At 41.8% G+C, this 17,357-nt stretch overlaps 1 protein-coding gene across 4 annotated transcripts in view; it reads right to left on the bottom strand.

Moving 5' to 3' along the window:
• The window catches only part of ARHGAP29 (Rho GTPase activating protein 29), a 73,865-nt gene extending 56,715 nt beyond the window's left edge, over nucleotides 1-17,150 (bottom strand). For 2 of the 4 annotated variants that reach the window (XM_037826596.1, XM_037826599.1), the window contains exon 1: nucleotides 17,016-17,150. The gene's annotated coding sequence lies outside the window, so the exon portion shown is untranslated. Of the gene's footprint in view, nucleotides 1-1,853; nucleotides 2,477-17,015 lie in introns of those variants that run through there. The other 2 variants (XM_037826597.1, XM_037826598.1) reach the window with 2 other exon arrangements.
• Between the last annotated feature and the right edge of the window lie 207 nt (nucleotides 17,151-17,357).

Below are 17,357 nucleotides of genomic sequence, written 5' to 3'. Positions count from 1 at the left end.
CCAGAAACAATTCCAGAAAGTTAACTGACCTCAAGGAAACCTACTAAAAGGCTTCCAAGTGAAGTATGAACTTAGCAAACAGATTGTTGAGCAAACTATTTGTGAAACCCTAATTCTCATACAACTCTTCCACCTTCAACCAATCTTAAAAACATATATTATCCGTTTCTCAAAGAATTCTGTATTAAACAGAAACTTACTGAGCAAAACTACTTTTCAGTATGTTCCAACTTCTAAGTAGCATATGCATTTAAAATGTGAACACTAACTTCACAGTAGGTTGAGACATGGCTTTTACTTCAGTACACTGCTTTTCTCATTCAGATGCCTTACCTCTCCAACACACATACCTCACCATCTCCCAAATTTTCATTTAGGTACTGGGCTGTCCAAATGAAGTATAAAATTGCCCCAAATACCTATATATTTCAGTTCCCATTTTATTTAAACCTAGGAAAGATTGTCAGATATTTCAGAAATCTGGTATGTCAGCACAATTTCTGATTAATAAGAATCTACTTAATGATGCTAAAAAATCAAGAGTTCCTTCTGGAGGTCTTTGATTATATTTTTAAAACACTAGAAAAACAGAATAGGGGACATCAGAAATAGTTTTATCAAGAAAATGCAAAATAAGTGCAATTTCTAAAAGAAGGTATGCAATACATATACACTTCATTCCTGTGCAGTTGAACCTGGCACACTTAAAAATGAAGAAGCTGCACAGCCCCCCAGCCTCCAGAATGTCTAGCATTCCTGGCAGGCAGGGCTCTCCCTTGACAGTCAAAACCACCCACTGCCAAAGAACACATTCCCTATCCCAGGATTTATATACAGAGAGAAGAATGAAGCAACCAAAAAGACCGCAGTTGACGACAGCGATGGACCAGAGAGAGTCAGGGGGACAAAGGAGAGTAAAGGGCGCTCAGCTCACATCTTCAGCAGTAACAGTCCCCCTCCGAAAACGTTATGAGGCCAATTCCTCAAGAAAGAGGAAGAAAACATAAATGTAGAGGTCGAGTCTCCTCAGTCATTAATGCTCCACCTTGAAACGTCTCAGACTGGACTCACTCGTTAAAATGAAAAAATTAAACTGTGAAACCCCAAACACATGGGCAGACTAAAAAGGGTTATAAACTTTACCTCTCATTAGCACTATGGTGATTAATGTGTTAATTTTGTTATATACATATATATATATATAAAAACAGATCTGGGAAAAACCATTGAGACCGAGGAGACCTCAAAACGAAACATTCTTTGTCAACCCTGAAGACACACGAGGAGAAGGATGCACTAAAGAAACCCTAACACACCTCCAGACTGAGAACCCTATTGGGGTGAGAACTGCAATCAGGACAGGTGGGAGAGGACTGGCATCAGAAGCAAAGACACATACTCTGTAGCGGTCATGGGCACAATTCTAGAGCAGAACTGCCTGAATTTAAATGCCAACTCTGCCAGTTACTAGTCGCTGTGCTTGGGCAGGTTTTTAACTTATTTCCCCTGTGAAGAGTGGGGGAAAAGATCATGGACCTGTCGTGAGAATTAAAGGACTTAATATACGTTAAAGCTCTTACAACGGTATCTGATCAGTAGTAAGCGTTAAGTGTTCGCTCTTACTGAGATCAATCGGCTTCTGCTCCCGTCCCTCCTTCCACGACTTCAGCCTCTCCGCGTTCACTCCTCACCTGGGTCGGACCCCTCCCCGAGAACCACAACATTCCTCGGCACCGGCTCTGGCCTTCGGTTTACTGCCCCAGCACAGACCGCAGCCTCCTCTGCTTGGACCACTCGGACCCTGGACCGCAACTCGCGGGTGGCAGCTGAAGGCGACCCCCGCCCCCACTCACCGCGGCGCTCCATCCCGGTACCGGGTGCTGCAGCCCGCCAAAACCAGCTGCCCGCGGAACGCTGACAGCGCCGCCCCCGCAGAGAGCTAGAGCTCGCCGCCCCCAGCCCCAACTCCAAGGCCCGCGAACGCTGGGCCAAGCCGCCGCCGCGCCTGCAGCTACCGCAAAGACCGCGACGGCCGCGCCCCGCCCCCTGGAGCCCAGCCGATTGGACCGCACTCCCGGGGAGCGGCGCTCGGAGCCCACACACAGGAGGCGGCGGCCCTCGGCTCTCAAGCTCTGGTTAGCCCCGCGTGGCGCTGGCTGTCAGCTGTGCCCCAGTCTGCATATTGCCCACCAACATTGCGGCTTACAGCAGGGTAAGTGGAGCGCACCTTAGTAACAAGTCACTAGATGGTTAGATCTGACTAATGGGCGTTTCTCAAATGAGCTGAGGAAACCTCAAACCCAGATCCTCCTTCTAACCACACTGAAACGGAACAACAATGCACCATGGACCCTCACCACGAAAACCGATGATACCTCTGAACTGAAACAAACCAATGAAAGGAAAGGAGTCCCCAGGCCAAAAGGGGACTGGAGTAGCACAAACCTGATTAAATCACAAGTAAGATTTTCAGAAGGAATTTGAGGAAGTTCCTCAACCTCAAACACTCTCTCTTAAATCTATTTTAAAATATATATTTTATGCTATCTTATCCATCATACACCTCAATAAAGAGGACTGTGTACCTGATTAAAGTAGAACTGGCAATATCACTGACTTCAGTCCTGGAACACTCAAAAGGTCCTTATGAGATGGAACAGTATTGTGGTAGAGGGTGTCTTGGACAGAAAGGAACACACATAGGAGAGGAAGAGAAAAACAGGGAAAGAGAGAGGGAAAGAACAAAAAACCAAAGAAGCCCAAGACAGACGCAGAGACAAGGGGAGGTAGAGAAAGAAAATAAGATGAAGAGAGAAAATAGGAACAAAGAGAAGTGATAGAGGAAGGAAAAAAAGCCCACCCAGTAAACAAGAAAGGAAAGAGGAAAACTTCTGCCATGGTAAAATAGTTTTAGGGAAGTGAAGCCAATTAGGTTGTTACCTGGAAAAGATCAAATGACAACCCAATGCTCCTTGATTACCTTGATTCCATAATTATTTATGACTTAATTTTTAAAAAACCCAGTAAGAGAAACATAACTGTACCAAGGTCAAAAGCAACAGAAATACTTTAAGACACCTAAAAACCAAACACTCCCTCCAACCTCAATGGAGGACAATGATGCACCACGGATACTCAACATGGAAGCCACTGATGATTCTGAACTGGAGGGCACCAATGAGGGGAGAGGAAAAGATTCTGAAAACTATGGAGGGTGGGGGCAGAGCAACCCTCAGGGGGTTCAAGAGGGGAAAGTCTGCCTCTCAGATCTGCTCTGGGATATTCTCAAGATCCTCACCAACCAAATCCACGACTTCCCTCTAATACAATTCTTCCTCCACAGGTAGCACCTGTCTCAGGGCTAACTTAACTCCTTTTTCTCTCCAAGTGACACTTTCATTAACTGAAACCCTAGTTGACTAGTATGCCCAGAGTGTGGCAGAGTAGGCCCTCAATGAATATTAGATGTCTAATTCATAAGTAAATTGTGGAAGAGAAATCTGGGAAAGTCTACAATCTAATTCTCCATTTTAATTCATTTAAAAATATCTTAAACATGACCTGTCATCTTCTCCATTCCTTTTTAATAAGAAAGATCATCATATTTCCAATATTTCTTTAAAAATCCTGCCTGGCATTTTTAAAAGGTTTTTTTTTTTGTTGTTGTTGTTCTTTGAATCCAGGGAAGAATGACCATAAAATATTTGCTATTTGGGACCCAGGGGCTAAGTCATTTGGCAGAGGAATAACCAGACCAAAAAAGAGACAATATGTTTTTTATCCAAACCACACACTTGTGCCCAAGCATATTCCCCAATCTATCCTGTAAATCAGATAATTTCTTCCCAATAAAGGTTCCTGACTAAAAGTCTCAGTGGAATCCGTAGTAACTGGCCTCAGACCTGGTGGGAAGTCAGAGCAAGGGACACATTTTAGGAGGAGGGGGGCAGAGAGAGAATGAAGCACACATAAGGAAGTGGGAAAAGAAGGAGGGAAGAAGGAAGAGGCAAAGAAGCAGGGCAAGGGAGATGAGGGAGGTATGAAGAGAAGAGAGAAAAGGGCCATGGTTGTAACAGAAAACCAGGAACAAATACAGAGGAAGAGGAAGGCAAAGAGAGCAAAGGGGACAGAGACCACAGTAAAAAGACTGGAGACGGATGTGCAGAGAGAAGCAAAGGGAGAGAGAAGAGGAGGTAGGAGTTATAGAAGATGGGAGAGAGGCAGGAGGGAGAACAGAAGTAGAAAGACAGAAGCCATTCACTGGCAAGGGGAGAGGGATGTCTCCCCCACTTTTGAATCCATGCAGGAAAGAGTTCAAGAGAAGCAAAACCAATTTGGTGCTTCTGGGCTTATTTGGAAGAGATAAACATGAGAATCCTAAGCTCCTTAGTTACTTGTGACCCACAGTTGACTTCTCACACTGGACTTATACAAACTTACCTCATCAAAATCCAAGCACACAGGTTCAAAGGTCAAATGTATGGAAATAGGACACCTCAAAACCAAAGGTACTTTCTATCCCTACTGGAGGAGAAATACCAGTATGATGCTCACCATGGAAACTGGTGATGATGCAAAACAAAGGGAAAACCAATGGGGAAAGAGGAAACAATTCAGAAGGCCAATGAGGGTGGGGACAGAGCAACCCTCAGGGGACTCCAGGAAGCAAAGTCTGCCCCTCAGATCTGCCCTCTGACCCTCCCCAACAGATCCACCTCTGAACCTCACCTCTAAAAGATTTGACTATTGTATATAGGACCTGACACAGAGAAAGCCCTCAATTAATTTTGGATAGTTAAATTGTAAGTGAAGTTATATGAAGGAAACTTTGAGATGGCTCTTAATCTCAAACCCCTCTTAAATCTTTAAAAAAATAAATTAATTCTGCCATCCTCTCTACCCCCCTCTTCTTTAGTAAGGAGTATGATAGTCTCAAAAATGGTAGTTCACTTTTAAACTAAAAGTTATTTTATTTATCCCCCCAACTTGCATTTTATCTAAAAAAAATAATTTCATATCATACAAATAAATTTCAAATATGAAGAGTACATTACTGTGACAATACCTTTCTGCAAGTTCAAAATTCTTGGTTTATGAGAAAATGTAGTGCTTAAAAGATAAATAGAATCATCAGGGTGCCTACTGAAGAAGTCCAACATCTTAAAAAGTTCTTCAACAAGTTGCAGGGAAACCTGTCTGGAAGCAACATATAATTGAAAAACTACTTGTGTTTTTACCACTTTACATTATTATCAATGGCTTTAGTATTTTTTTCTTCCCAAACTAATATGCATATCCTCTAAACGTTGCTCTTGAGTGAGACGTTCTGTGCAACCTCAACCTGCATATTGCTAAACTCTCCTTCATGCATTCTCTTCAAACTCTCTGTGGTAGCAGACTGAACAGATGATGATCTTCCAGTATTGTTAATTTTTCGAGGTAGTTGTCTTCATATTCCTGAAGTTGATTCTGCCGTACAGATAGCCTTCTTTTTTCACAGGAGAACATGGACCTAAAAACATCCTGGTAATAATTTCCTGCATCACTCAATAATAGTATAAGTCCACTCCTCCACATCTTGCACTGTGGTAGAGAGGGGGACTCCAGCTTCTTGTTCTCCAATGTCCCAGCCCTTGGGCTGGTGGGGATGTTGGGAGGGCACACTGAAGGAATCCAAGGGGGAAAGAGGAAAGAATTCAGAAGGTCAAGGAAGGTGAGGACAGGGCAAACCTCAGGGGACTCCAGGAAGGAAAGCGTGCCCCTCAGATCTGCTCTTTGTTATTAGACCAGATCTACTCACAAACGTCCAGAAAGGAAGAAGGGCCATGTGGACTGGAGGACTGGCGGGCAGGAGAGCAAGCAGGGACTGACTTTTAACACACACATGCACACACACACATACAGACTAAGGGTCCCGGTGTCCAGCTGCGCTGCAGCCCACAGTGCCCTCTGGGGAAGAGGAGGTCGGGCAGCTCCTACTGGCAGAGGCCTGGCGGCTGCTAGCTCCCCAACTGTCTCTGGCCCCCAGGCATGAGGAGTCCTACTTCTTCCTCTACCCCCTCCTGTGAGGAAGAACTGTCATCAAATATGCACTGTCTGGCACAGAAGGACACATACATGTGGCATAGGAAAACCAGGTGAAAACCCCCACACCAATGTCCTAGCATGTGCCTCAAACTGTCTTTTATAAACAAGTTAGCTAGTTTGATACCAATAAATGTTCCTGATTAAAGTGACTCATTATCAATGCTAGGGGAAAAAAGAATTTTTTAAAAATCAAAACTTAAAGTTCCTATCTAGATGCTAGATCAATAACAATCCATGATTTTACGATATTTACTTTAAATAATACTATGTATTAGCAATATGTAACAACTCTGCCCAGAATGGGCCCAGTCCACTTTTATGCCGGTTAAAATCCTGCTCATAATACTGCCCAGACCCAACGCCTTCCTTGTTCTGAAGCCTGCTCATTTTCTACACTGACAGTCAATCTCCCTTTTGCACTTTCACGGGACACTGAATATACTTTAATGGAGGCCTTTGTTGTACCCTTTGTCTTTTGCCACATATATTTAGTGTCCTGGAGTTGCCCTTACTAATAACATTCTCAGCACTGGACACCTACCACAGTACTGGAATAAATGGAGCCCTCCAGGAATATTTTTAAAGATGCAGTGAGGACTGACAAGTAGCACAGGACTGAAAATACTTCCAAGGTGCATTAATGCCATATTTGCTCACCTAGTCCTAAACCCTAGGATCCAAAGCTATGGTTGCAGAAACCACATACCTAGAGCCAAAGCGGTCCCAGCTGCCCAGTCCCCTGAGGGGATGGTGCAGACAATGAAAGTCTGTGCTCCCTGTGGGGAGTCCAGCCCCACAGGGGAGCACAGTGGACAGGGGCTCTTACTCTCAGCCACAGTTGTATTTCACGCCTCTTGGAAAGAGTGAAGTATCTGCCACCCAGGCCTATCTCATTTTCTTCAACTCTACTCTCAAACCCTCTACTGAAATGAGAAAAATACTCGAGTAGGAAGAAGAAAAAAATGGGAATAAAAAGGGGAGGCCCAAAGCCTATACACTATCACTCAAGGTTGCCAAAGCAGTTCCTAACCTATGGGGGAAGGTTTCACACAGAAGGAGTCAGAAAGAACAAAAACCTACTGTGCCGGTTTGAGTGTATTGTGTCCCCCAGATGCCATTATCTTTGTGGTCTTGTGTGGGGCAGACGTTTTTGGTGCTGGTTGGATTTGCTTGGAATGTGCCCCACCCAGCTGTGGGAGATGATTCTGATGAGATGTTCCCATGGAGGTGTGGCCCCGCCCATTCAGGGTGGGCCTTGATCCGTGGAGCTATATAAATGAGCTGACTCAAAGAGAGGAAACGGAGTGCAGCTGGGAGTGATGTTTTGAAGAGGAGCAAGCTTGCTAGAGAGGAACGTCCTGGGAGAAAGCCGTTTTGAGGCCGGAGCTTTGGAGCAGACGCCGGCTGCCTTCCCAGCTAGCAGAGGTTTTCCGGACGCCATTGGCCATCCTCCGGTGAAGGCCATCCTCTGGTGAAGGTACCCGATTGCTGAGGTGTTACCTTCGACATTTTGTGGCCTTAAGACTGTAACTGTCTAGCAAAATAAACCCCCGTTTTATAAAAGCCTATCCATCTCTGGTGTTTTGCATTCTGCAGCATCAGCAAACTAGGACACCTACATATATTGACCCCAAGTAAAGGAGGTGGACATCAGTTTTGGTTTTGCTCCAAAAGGTCAAGTCTTTGAGGAGGTGAGACCAGTTCCACCATGGAGGAATTAAGGAGGTAACTATGAGAACAAAAACTCTTCTTCTGTTCTGCTATAGGATTTCTTACACTAAACTTACACATAACACAAAAACCCTTCAAAACCCTAATGTATCTGCTCCAGATACATACACACCCAAGAATACCTCAGATGAAAAACCCCCTTCTGAGCCCCAGAAGATCCCTGTGAGCAGATCAACACAGGATTGAAAACAGACAACAGTAGTCCTCACTTTGGCTGGAGAAGGGGTGGGGGGAGGGGCACAGTAGCTGTCAAGGAGCAAGCAGGCAATGGAGGCCTCTGGAGTCCACCTCTCAGGCACACTTCTCTATAGAAGTATTCCAGCTTCTAAATGAAGACGGCATGATAGAATTAGAAAAGCACCACTTTGCAACCCGTAATGAACCGATGGATCTAGTCACTGAGCATCAGTGGCTGGTAAACATCACGAAAAAGACATTACCAAATGCTGTTTTCTTGAAACTGAAGAACATATCACCACTTATGAAACAGTCTTGTCAAAAAAGTGAAACCTAAAGTTGATCAAGCCTCTAGATCAGAGTTCTTAACCAAGGTGATTTTGCCCTCTCAAGGACATTTGACAATGTCTGGAAACATTTCTTGCTGCAACTGCAGAGGAGTTTCTACTGACATCTAGTGGAGTAGAGGCCAGGGATGGTGGTTAATATTCTACATGCACAGGACAGCCCACCCACTCCACCAGCAAAGAATTACAGGGCCCAAAATGGCCAACAGTGCCAAGACTGAAAAACCCTGTTCTAGATGCGAGTACCACTTGATAAGCAATATAGAGCACAGAGGAACCTGCTAAATTACAGCACAGGATATGCTCCAGCAAAATCTAGACCGTGGGCTATCTTATAGGACAAACTACACAGTTTATTCAACAAATAAATTTCAAGAAAAAAGAAGGAAGGAAAATCTCTGGATAAAAAGTCCTTAAAACAAATATCAAATGCAGGAATAAATGGTACTGGACTTGCCCTTCTACTGTAAACAACTAGAAAACTGAACAAAATATATAAAATAATGTTTTCAAACACTGGACTACCAACAGCTATAGACGGTCATCCCTGATAGATGGGATCACAAACAAATAAGGTTGAGCCCTACCATCTCCCTAATTTTCTGCCTGGAGGCACTTTCTGGACCTTCGTACAGGGTGGGGGAAGTCAGGCAGGGCATTGCACTCTTGCTAGGTTGAGGAGACAGGCACCATAGTTCAGGCAGAGTGGGGCAGCTGAAATTTGTGGGACAGAATACCAGAGAGGAAAGAGCTAGGAAGAGGAAGAGCTCCAGAAATTTGCATAGCAATTCCTTAATTCTGTTGTGGAATACTAAGCTGCACAAGTATAGAGCAAAACTCCACAAAGATGGGTGAAGAGCTCCCAGGGAGCCATAGCTGAACAATTTCCAGAGCTCCCAGAGGGAGAAACCTGCTGAACACCCAAGCAGAGTTCCCAGAAAGGCTTTGCCTTATTAGTACATCTAAACTAGCCCTAAAGAAAAGAATATGTTATTTTAGACTTGACCCAATGAAGCTTCAAAACATGCCTCATTTTAGAAATTTCTTTAAAACAAAAATGATATTTAAAAAAAACAAAAGTAATAATGTACTGTGTCATTTATAATATATATAGAAGTAAAATGTATGGCAATAACTCAAAGTAATGGAAGAGGGAACAGTAAGGTTCTTACAATATTTGTGAAGTAGAATAATATTATTTGAAAGTAGACCATGTGAGTTAAAGATGCATATTAAAATCTTTGAAGTTACAGTTAATAAACCAATAGTGGAGATGAATGGAATTTCAAACAATTAATCAATCCAAAAGAAGGAGGCAAGAAGAAAAAAAAAGACAAATGACAGATGGGACAAACAAAAAACAAACAGCAAGATGTTTGTTAACATCATATCAATAATTACATTAAATACAAATACTCTAAGCACCCCAATGAGAAGGCAGAGATTGTCAGACTGGATAAAAAAAGTGAGACCCATCTATATGCTGCCTATAATAAACAGACTTGAAATACAAAGACACAAATAGATCGCAAGTAAAAGGACAAAAAAAGGTACACCATGCAAATGCTAATCATAAAAAAGCTGAAGTGGCTCTATGAAATCAGAAAAGGAATTTTTAACCAAGAAAAAAGAACAACATTTCATAATGACAATTGAATCAATTCATCATAAAAGACATAACAATCCTGAAAGTTTGTGCACCTAAAAATTGAGCTTCAAAATATGTGAGGGAAAAACTGGTAGAACTGAAAGGAAAAATAGACAAATCCCCAATGATAGTTGAGATTTCAACAATCCTCTCTCAGTAACTGATGGGATAAATGATAGAAAATCAGTAAGGATACAGAAGACCTGAACAACACTATCAACCAACTTGACATGATTGACACTTACAGAGAGTTCTACCTAACACAATAGCAGAATACACATTCTTTTCAAATGCACACAGAGTAGTCACCAAGACAGACCATAAGTAGAACCATAAAACAAGTCCCAATAAATTTAAGAGGGATAAAATTATACAAAGTATGCTCTCTGACCAAAACAAAATTAAAATAGAAATCAATAAAAGAAAGATATCTGGAAAATCCCTAAATATTTGGAAATTATAAAACATACTTTAAACAACCCATGGGTCAAAGATGAACCAAAAAGGACATTTGAAAATGTTTTGACCTAAATAAAAATGAAAATACAATGTGTCATGATGTGTAGGTTACACAGTTAAAGCAGTGGTTACAGAGAAATATACAGTTTTGGATGCTTTATTCAAAAAAGAAGGTCAACTAAAATCAATCATCTAACCTTCCACTTTAAGAAGCTAGAAAACAAAGAGTAAATCTAACCCCAAAGTAAGCAAAAGGAAGGAAATAATAACAGAAATAATAAGAGTAATAGAAAACAAGCATATCAGCTGATGGTGCTTGGGGCAGGGGTGGTAGTGTGCATGTGTGTGTGTGTTGGGCAAGTGAGGGAAAGAGTGCAAATGAGTATGAGGGAACTTACTGGAGTAAGTACCCAAATTATATCAGAGAAAAATCAATGGAACCCAAAACTGGTTCTTTGAAAAGATCAGTTAAATTGATAAATATCTGTTCAGACAGTTCAAGAAGAGAAGAAAGAAAACACCAATTACTAATATCATAAAAGAAAGAAGGGACATTAGTACAGACCCTAAATATATTAAAAGAATAATGAGAAAATGTTATGAATAACTTTATGCCAATAAATTCAGCAACTCAGATAAAAATGGGGAAAAAAAGTCCTTGAAAGACACAAATTATCAAACCTGATACAGGAAACATAAAATCTGAATAGCCCTGTATGTATCAAAGAAACTGAATTCATGATCTAAAACTTCCCAAAAAGAAAACTAGAGACCCACATGTCTCCCCTGGTGAAATCTATCAAACCAGATGAAATAATACCATTCCTACACAAAGTCTCAGAAAACAGAAGAGGCAGGAAGACTTCCCAACTCAATTAGATGAGGCCAGAATTACCCTAATACCAAAAACGAGACAAAGACATTACAAGAAAACTACAGAACAAATTCTTTAAGAAATTATTAGCAAATCAAATCCAACAATATACAAGGAGGCTAATACATCATGACCTAGTGATATTTGTCCCAATGATACAGCTTAATTTAACACTCAATGGAGAAATGTGATCATCTCAATAGATACAGAAACAGCATCTGACAAAATTCCATGTCCATTCATAATTAAAACAGTTAGCAATCTAGAAACATTAGGGAATTCCTTCAACCTGATAAAAGACATCTACAAAAAGTCTACAGCTATTATCACAGTTAATGTTGAAAGACAATGTTTTGGTTTTTTTTTCCCCTCAAGATCAGGAACAAGGCAAGGATGTCCAATAACACCACTTCTATTCAATACTGTTACTGGTGGTCTCGGCTGGTATAAGAAGACAAAAGAAAAAAAAAAAGGCATCCAGATTGAAAAGGAAGAAGCAAAACTTTATTAGGAGATAACACATATGTCTACCTAGAGAATCCTAAGAAACCCATAAATAAGCTACTAAAACTAATAAATGAATATATCAAGGTCACACAATATAAGAGCAACATACTATATTCAATTTTACTTCTACATACCAGCAAGCAACAATTCGAAAATGACACAAAAAATCAGTAATATTTATAATAGCATCAAAAATGAGAAATTCTTAGGGATAAATTTAACAAAACATGTACAAGATCATAAAGTGAAAACTACAGAAACCTACTGCAAGAAATTAAAGAACTGGATAAATGGATAGGCATACCATTTTCATGGACTGGAGCACTGCATGTTAAGACATCAATTTCTTCCAAATTGAACTACAGCTTCAAGTAATCTCAAACAAAATCCTTGCAGGTTTTTGTAGAAATGGACAGAGACTAAAATTTATATATAATCTAGAATAGCCAAAACTATTATGTAAAGACCAAGTTGAAAGCTTAAACTGCCTGACTCCAAGGCTTACTATAAAGCTAAAATTGTTAAGACAAGTGTCATATTGAGAGGTATACAGAGAAATATATAGATCAATAGAACAGAATACAGTTCAGAAATAGGTCCACATATATAAGGTTAATTGACTTTCAACAGAGGTGCCAAAGTAATTCAATGGAGGAAAAGGTAGTCTTTTCAATAAATGGTGCTGAAATAACTTGATATCTATATGGGGGAAAAAAATTAACCTTACTCTTAGTCCACAGCATACCCCAAAATTAACTCATGTATCATAGACCTAAACATACAAACTAAAATTATCAATTTTCTAGATTCAGGAATAAGAAGGGTCACCTGCCTGTTTTTGTTTGTTTGTTTGTTTGTTTTTTGGAACACAGCCATGCCCAATCACTAATGCGCTGTCTACATCTGCTTTTGAGCTATAATAGCAGAGCTGAGTCTAGTTGAGATAATTTGGCCTGCAAACCTAAAATATTTACTACCTGCTCCATTAAGAAAATTTCTCAGGATCTTTGTTGTAAAAGAGGAGATTTTCTAAAAGAAAATCTAGGGAACATTTTCTCAGAACACACACAAAAAAAACATTGGAAAGCTGGACTTCAAAAGAAGATCTACAACTGAGCAGTAAGCAGATGAAATAGTGCTCAACATCATTAGGATCAGAGAAATGCAAATTTAAACTACAATGAGATACCACTAGATAACCACTAGAATTTTTAATTTAGCTTGTCAGAAATACTAAACATTGGTGAGGATATACAGCAAATGTAATTCTCATACATTGCTGCTACACAAGGTCCAGAACCACTTTGGAAAACAGCCTGGCAATTTCTTACACAAACATACATTAAGCATACAACCTAGCAATTCTACTCTTTTATGCACCCAAAAGAAATGAAAACATACATTCACCCAAAAACTTGTACACAAATGTTCATGGAAACTTTTTCATGATAGTCAAAAACTGGAAACAACCCAAATGTCCAATAACAGATAAAAGGTTAAAAAAAAATTGTGGTATATCCTTACAATGGAATACTATTTAACAATTAACTATTTAACATTGCTTCATGATATAGCAAAAATCATGGATAAATTTCAAAAACATCATCCTAAATGAATTAAGCCAGAAACAAAAGAATATATACTATGTGATCCCATTTATATGAAATTCTAGAAAAGAAGAACGCAATCTTTAGTGACAAAAAGCATATCAACTGATGGTGCTTGGGACAGGGGTGGTAGTGTGTACGTGTGTGTGTGTTGGGCAAGTGAGGGAAGGATTGCAAATGAATATGAGGGAACTTACTGGAGTAATGGAAAAATTTTGAATCTTAATTGTGGTGGTGATTACATGAGTGTATACATTTGTGAAAACTCATTCAAGTATATGCTTGGAAACAATGCATTTTATTATATTTAAATTATACCTCAATAAATGTGTGTATGTGTGTATATCATATCAGTTTCACTGTGTGGCCCTTATCTGGATCCTGCCTCAAACAAACTATAAAAAACTGTATGACCTGTAAGTAAATTTGATTGAACACTGACTGGATATTTGATGATGGTAAATAGCATTATATTCAAAAAGCAATCCTTTCTTTTTGGAAATACACCCTGATATATTTATGGAGGAAATTATATGATTTTCCAGGATTCGTTTCAAAATAACATGGGTGATGACAGAATGAGTGGGGGTGTAGATAAGACAACATTGGTCACGAGTTGATAACTTTTTAAATTTGGGTAGGGTAAATGGGGTTTCTTACACTATCCTGCCAACTTTTCCATAATAAAAAGTTGTTTGTTTGTTTAAAGAAAAATCTACACTCCCCATCTACTAAAGGTGATATCAAGATTCTTCCCACCAGACCCATCATTTTCTTGCCCTCTGCTCCCCCATTTCTTCCTAGCATAGCATACAAGTCATGTGTTTCAGTGCTGATCAAATCCTACATTCCCTAAATGTCATTTTCAGAAAACAGAATCATTTGAAAGCCAAATGACTGTACACAAATCCAACACATTATGCACAAATCTTACATCACACTGGTGCTCAACAGTTATTAGATAAATAAATTATAAGCAAAATTATGGGAGGTTATATTTGAAGAGTCTCTCAAGCTCATCTCAACCTCTTTCCCTAATACTTTTCAAAATATGTTAGCTATCTTCCATCTTTTCCATCCCCTTCCTTAGAAAGGAGAACTATGGTATCCAAAAACTTTTTCAAAACGAACACTGGAACACTAAAGGGAAAAACAATATTCTTTTCTAGGGGGGCAGTATCATCAAATGCCTGCTCTCTGAAACAAGCGGCTCATTTTTCAGAGTAATAATAAAGCCAAAGAAGAAAGGGCAAACCCTCCTCAAATAAATCCTCATCATATCTAGCACCACCACACTAGAGATGAGTTGGGGAATTTAAAATAAAAAACAATAACAGCCTTCAAAGCTTCAAAGCAAAAACACAGAAGCTGGAGCAGTAACATACTGGTATGTATTAGACATAACCAATAATTCTGTTTAGCAGGGCCTTCCTTCTTCTGTGATTATTAAAACCATTCTTTTCCTTTCAAACTCACACACACACCACTTCTTCCAAGAAGTCTTTCCATTCTCTCCATTGAAAAAATATCATCCCTCTGCTTTCCCATAAGATAGTCAACAATACTTCTTTTGGGGAATTCAAATTGTTATGCCTGTTTTGTCTATTTCTACTCAGTAGATTCAAAGGTCTACAGGACACTTTAGCACATACTGGGATCACACTAAATTTCCTGGTGAATGCTGAATGAATCACCACTGGGCACAGAAATGAAAACCTTTCCCAGGTGCCTTCCCAGCATGAACTTTCCAACATAGTACTAACCCCCAGGACCAGCAACAGTGGCTGCAGAAGCCCACATTCCTAGGTTGAGGGCTTTACAGCAGACTTCTATGTGAGGTGGTGACCTTTTGTATGAGATGGTGAAGTGAAGGTGCTGACAATTAAGTTGGATCTTCTATTTTAGGCAGGTGACGGGAGACAGGAATGACCAACCACCATAGATTAGCTGGACTGTGCCAATTTGGCGACCATCTGGGTCTATTGTATTTTCTTCAAATTTACTCAAACTCTCTCAGAACCATGAGACCAGAACCAAAGTCTTTTAGAGCTATGCCACCATATGTACGATAAAGCTAATGAAGCTTAAACTTCAGGATTCTTCATTCGCACAGTTCCTACAATCAGGATGCATTTCTAAGTATGCATTTCTGGCAAACTGCCTAAAGAAATTTCAAAAGAAAGGGACCTAAATTTCCAAGACTCCCATAAATTTGTTATGATTTAATTACTCATTCTAAATATTCACTTTAATATCTAATTCTGAATTATTTTTCTTAGAAAAGAAACCACCCCTTGCCCCCCAAAAAAGAAAGAAAGAAAAAAAAAAACTGAATAAGGAAATGAAGCTAATTCCCAAAGAAGAAGAAGAGGAAAGGAAAGAAAAAGGTAAATACGGAACAGAAGGTTCCTTGGCTATATTGGAGTCTTGGAAATTTCACAACACATTGCCAACATCCCCCAAAGATCTACCTTTAGAAGACAGAGGATAGAGGATGTCAAGGATCCAAGAAACCCAATTTGGAAGGTTGGTAAAGGAACCCCACCCCTGGTCTCTAACGAGGGGTGGTAGGAAAAAAAGATAGACTCTGGACTTTTCAGAAGGGCTCAAAGACAAGGACAGTCCTTAGCTACTCTGTTCTGGCTAAAGCAAGGCTCTCCCGGCAAGCACTGGCTTTCCTTAACAGGGTCCTGGGACATCCAGGAAAACAACTCACAGGGACATGCTCTCCTTGCAGTAGCTGCAGATTTTACCTGTCAGTTCCTATTTTTCAAGGCACACAATGTGCCTTAAGGTCCCGGCTGGGAAGAGGTGGATGGGGCCGAAGGAGAAGGGACAGCAATAAGGAGAAGACAGGGGGATGAACAGAGAGCGAAGTGAGACGCACCGTAGAGGGGCACTGGAAGAGAAAGGGAAAGAGAGCGGGTTCTGGGGGACCTTTAGATCCCCACCACCACCGCCACCTCCTCCCAAATAAAAAACAGTCTGGACTTAGGTAAGGCGAAGTCAGGTAAGAAAAGGTAAATATGGAACACGAGATGTCCGTTCTTTTATCTTAGCCTTTGCACTTGTTAGACTGAAATTTCAGAAAACGCCACCAAACTTCCAAAAAGATCCCAAGAGAGGAAGACGAAGCGAAGCCCAGCAAAGGAAATCAATAGGGGAGATCCCTAGAATTCCACACGGGGGCGGGGTAGGTCGGAGGCCACAAATGCGAGAGGGGCTGCGGGACGCCCTGGGAGAACCTGGAAGAAGAGTAAAGTGTGACCCGCCAGCCTCTCGGCGGCCCGGGTGGCGTCGCCCCCACTCTGGGTGCGCACCCGGTGCCGGGGGTGTCCGTAGCGTAGGCAAAGCGCCCGCTTCTCGGCTCCAGTCTCTCCGTCACCCGGGTCGGACCCCTCCCCAAAGACCAGAACTCTCCTCAGCCTCCGGCCCTGGTCATCCGGCTCCGGCCCCAACGCAGTCAGTAGCTTCCTCCGCTCCGGGCCACCGCGCGGAGGGCCCGCACCCACGACCGCAACTCGCGGACGTCCGCTGAGGGCGACCCCCGCCCGAGCCCAGCCCCGCCCCACACTCACCGCGGCGCTCCATCCCGGTCCCGGGCGCTGCCGCACACCGAACGCTTACGGTCGCCGCCACCACGGAGGGCTGAAGCTCGTCGACCCCATCCCCCACGACCTGCGGACGCCCGGCCAAGCCGCCGCCACCCTGTAGTTACCGCCAAGACCGCGCCGGCCCCGGCCCGCCCCGCCTCCCGGGCCTCGCCCCGCCCGCCCGCGCGCGCCCCGCCCCCTGGAATCCAGCCCATTGGACCGCGCTCCCGGGGGGCGGTGCTCCAAGCCCACCCACTGGAGGCGGTGGCTGTCGGCTCTCCAGCTGGGTTTAGCCCGGCGCTGCGATGGCTGTCAGCTGCACCCCAG

Source organism: Choloepus didactylus, chromosome 2 (assembly GCF_015220235.1).
Source record: "Choloepus didactylus isolate mChoDid1 chromosome 2, mChoDid1.pri, whole genome shotgun sequence".
In the NCBI taxonomy this organism is placed as follows: domain Eukaryota; kingdom Metazoa; phylum Chordata; class Mammalia; order Pilosa; family Megalonychidae; genus Choloepus; species Choloepus didactylus.
This window is presented reverse-complemented; position numbering and strand designations above follow the sequence as displayed.